This window comes from Theobroma cacao, chromosome 10, assembly GCF_053813885.1.
Source record: "Theobroma cacao isolate CCN51 chromosome 10, ASM5381388v1, whole genome shotgun sequence".
NCBI lineage: Eukaryota > Viridiplantae > Streptophyta > Magnoliopsida > Malvales > Malvaceae > Theobroma > Theobroma cacao.
In genome coordinates, this window is record NC_142648.1 from 6891293 (window position 1) to 6895839 (window position 4547).

At 37.8% G+C, this 4547-nt stretch overlaps 1 long non-coding RNA gene across 1 annotated transcript; it reads right to left on the reverse strand.

Annotated features, from left to right (window-relative positions):
• Window positions 1-1950: 1950 nt before the first annotated feature.
• Window positions 1951-3786, reverse strand: LOC148760319 (uncharacterized). The gene is made up of 3 exons (XR_016028846.1): window positions 3690-3786; window positions 2958-3041; window positions 1951-2122 (listed from the first exon to the last, which is right to left on the reverse strand). It is a non-coding gene; the product is annotated as an uncharacterized LOC148760319 (long non-coding RNA).
• Between the last annotated feature and the right edge of the window lie 761 nt (window positions 3787-4547).

The following is a 4547-nucleotide window of genomic DNA, read 5'->3' on the forward strand; positions in this document are numbered from 1 at the left end:
GTGGTCTCGAAGGTGGATGTGACGGGGTATTACTCTCCACACCAGACCGTATGGCTACTCCTTGTCTCTGTGGTAACCCAGAAGAATCTCTCCTCTGTATATCTGTGCGAGCTGGTGGAGATGATGCAGCTACAGTGGCTCGTCCTAACTGTGGGCAATTACTCCTAATGTGACCCGTCTGTCCACATTGGAAACATCTTGTTGGCCCTCTACATAGCCCACTATGATAATTCCCACAATTTCTGCATCTGTCAAAACCTCCGAGACTCTTCCCAGAACCAGTCATAGCAGATCTGCTAAACCTCGAAGGTCTCTGCTGTGATGGTGGAAATGGAGGTCGAGGAGATGTCACGGAAACAGAAGTAGTGCTCCCTGAAGTCGCTGAGTCCTTGCCTCTTTTTACTGGCTGACTAGAAGACATACCAGGATTCCTCCTTTTTGCAAACTCAGTCCGAATCCTTCTATTCTCAGTCGCGAGCTTCTCAGCCCGTAAAGCCATCTGTACCACCTCCTTATGTGGCTCCCTACCAATCACTGTCATTCGCTCTCTGATCTCATTACGGAGCCCTTCCTCGAAATAGCTGGCCTGATCCTGCTCAGATTTCACCAGATCCGGCACATATAACATCAACTCGTTAAAACGAGTCTCGTACTCCTCTACAGTTAGATTTCCTTGTTTCAAACTCAGAAATTCTCTCTTCTTTTCTTTTTGATGGAAATAAGTGAAATACTGACCATCGAATTCCCTGAGAAAATCGGACCATGTCTGAGGAGTAGCGGAACGGGACTTCACCGAATTCCACCAAGTACAAGCCCTCTTCTCTAATAATCTCGTAGCCACCATCAGCTTCATGTCATCATCTAATCCCATATCAGAGAGAGTCTCGGAAACCTGATTAATCCAATCCTTTGCCACAGTGGCATCCAACTCACCAGTGAAAGATACACAACCCAATTGCCTAGCCTCCTTCAGCTTCTTGGAAATGGATACATCCTGTATTGGTGGTGGAACTAAATGAGTAGCTGGAGGCACTACAGGTGGAACTTGACCAGTCTGAGCTTGACCAGCCATTGCTGCAAAGAAAGCTGCCAATGCCTGTGCTGCCTCAGTAGGCATGGCGGGAATACCAGTAGGTGGCTGAGGAGGTGGAGGATGTGGAGGACTATCGGCCTGCTCAGCAGCAGGTGCTGCCCGAATGGTAGATGCAGCTGATTCTTCCTCTACTGTATCTGGCTGATGACGTTGGGAACGACCTCTTCCCCTCCCAACTGATCTAGTGAGAGGTGGGCGTCCGCGTCGAGGAGGCATTATAATCTATAAAAAAAAAATACGAGCAAGTTTAGGTAACCTTAGGCTCTATATGCAAATGCATGCATTCTATTCAACCTAACCTAACTTAACTTAATCCGGGGCCACACTGATATTGTAAATATTTAAAACAACTTTAAAACTAAAAACTTTGATCTTGAAAACCAAAAGCTCTGATACCAATCGAATTGTCACGACCCGGTACTCCCCTCGAGCCCGTGACAACCGCCGCGGTGTCCCGGTAGACACTTATTGCCCGAAATGTCAACCCGAAACCCCGCAAGGCTTTACTATCAGTTTCTCTGTTCCCTTGTGAGCAACCATTGTCAAATATCGTGTTCTAAAATATTTTAAGCTGTTTTCAACTTTAAACAAATAAAATATTAATTTTTCGTCTCACAAGGGTATTTTGGTCATTTTTCTCAAAAATTTTAAAACTGGCTAAAACGTAATATACAAGTACAAAACACACAATTCATATTCAAAATGAGTTTAAAAGTCTAAAATCTTCATTTAAAACGAAATTATGGTTATTTGAATATAATAAGAAAATAAAAGAAATATTAAGTAAAATATTCTATTTTCTTATAAAACAATATTTATAGAGTTATACATGAATAATTTTTATAACGTAAAAGCTAAATAAATTTATACATACTTAAATACAGTAAGCCAAAATATTTAATTTAATTTACAATAACAAGAGTGCCCCCGAATAAACAAAAGTAAAGAGGACTTTGAACCTACGGTTTGGAAAATGCAGATCCCACTGTAGTCCTCGATGAGATCAGCTATCTACAGTCTATACTGAACCTGAAATGGGTGGAAAGGAGGGTGGTGAGATTATAAAATCTCAATGAGTAAACAAACATCATCCTAAACATCTAGAGTTGAGTACATGGAGACAATAAAGTAAATCATCATAAACTGTGTTATAGCATTATAACACATTTTATTCGAAACACGTAAAGAGGCTTATGAATCTCATAAAAATCTAGGCTTGTGCCATAAATCCATTCTCGGGGACACCTTGGCCGAGGCATCCTACCGAGACCGCCAAGGCTATTAAAATTCACATTTCACATAAATCATGTTTTTGTTTTGAAAACATAGCCGTTCCTTGGCGTTGGCTGAGTTCCCCCTCACGTGGTGGTTTAGCGTGAAGTGAACCCTAAACTTTACCCCAGGAGATACCCTACGCGCCTCTCCGTTCGAGGTAAGAATATAATGGGGTTTACCGTGCCCCTCTAAAAGGCTGGTCCACAGAAACCCCCTACTGCAGTGATTAATTAATATATAATCCACCATATAATAAAACTCAATAACATGATATGGTAATTTTGTAATTCGTAGTTTTTCAAGGTAACCAAACAATTCGCATTTCAATACAATTGCCAACTAGCCAATCATGCTCGATTTATCATAAGCCAGTTAATTTAAACAATCAAATTGCCACAATTAACAGTCTCCGTGTACTCTATTTTTCAAAATCACTATTAATTTCAAAACAATTTATAATTTAATTTCATTGAAACTCATTTATTCATAAAACATGAAAATTTATCTTTTTAAATTCCTTTTTCCATAGAATTCATGAAAGCATTTAAAAACCACCCTAGATAATTAAAATGACAGTAAGTTTACTCACAATGTCTAGAATGCGGACTTTCGAAGCACTCTGTCTACTGGTCCTCGGATGCAATTTCCTTGCCTTTATCGGAGGACTCACCACCTTGACACAGTACAAAATCGAGAGTTTTACCAAGTTGGTACTAAATCAAAATTAAACTAATTTAGACTACCAATGCATGATATGGAATGCAAAAATGCACTGGTAACTATCTAAACCCGGTATTGGCCTAATTCGTCTTATCACCCGATTAAATTCCTAACGGGTCCGTTTAAACTCCAATTTAATTCTTTTTAGTTTCTATACCTCAATTGCACCCAAATTAACTTAATGTCCCTCAGTGTGGTGCAAATTATCAGTCCCAACAGCAAATTACGAAAATACCCCTAGTGGGTAAAAATTCGTATTTTTGCTCCGAAAATTCCCATTATTTTTCTAGGCTCATAATTCATCATTCCTTAACCAATTCTCCTAGAATAAAATCAAACTCATCCTCACTCACTACATGGTAAATTCAGCCATTAATGGTTGGGGGAGAAAATAAATTCTTTTCTTGTTGTTTTGTTTCTAAATATGCTAAACTAACTAAAAACACTAACATAAATTAAAATCAAATAAATCCAACAACTTTCTCTCTCCTAACCCATTTTTCCAGAATTTAATTCATCATGAAAACATGTAATTTAATCATGGAAAATAAAGAGAAATGCTTGGGAATAAGAAAACTCAAGCTTAATAGAAAAAACTCACCTTTTTCACTTAATTTCCTTGAAAATTCACACTTTTTCTTTGATTTTCTCTCTCTAGGGTTTTGTTTTTGTTTTCTCTCTCTTCTTGCTGGTTTGGCCGGCCATGGGGTGGAAGATGGGCTGATTTTGTGCCTTTTAAAAAGGAAAATAATAAATTAATAAAGGCATGACACATGGCATCATGTCATTGGCCCGTTTTTAAAATTTTAAAAATTTAAACATTTTATCTCCACCACATGTTTAGTCAAGGGTCAAAGATGAAGACAAGGAAGACCATGTGCTGGAAAAAATATCCTGATGGTGGAAAATTACAATTTTGCCCCTGAGATGGCAAAATTACCATTTTACCCCTATACTCCAAATTATACCGAAATTAAAATTTTTCACTTCTAAACCTCAAATCATACTTCAATAAGTCAAATTATACTCTAATAAGTCAAATGGGGTCAAAAAATCTTTTCTAAAATTCCCATTTTGTCCCCAAGTGGCAAATGACCATTTTACCCCTAGTTAGTGAAAATTCCGATTTGACTCCAAATTGATCCTCAAACTCCAAATTACCATTTTAAGTCATCCATGAACTGTGAAACTCTTAATCTCACCTTAAAATTCCTATTTGATCTAGTTCGAGGATTAAATAAACTTTGTTGTACCTCTAGGTACAATACCGACTTTTGTAAATTTTTCGGGACTCTCCTAGCATGCAATCATGCTATCATCACATGTATATCATGAATAGTATTTTATAAGGTCGGGCTTTACACTTTTTGTTTTACAAACAAAACGTGTTTAAATAAAATGATTTTATAAATTGTCTTGAAATTGAATGATGACTTTGAAAATAGAGTAATTGGAGATC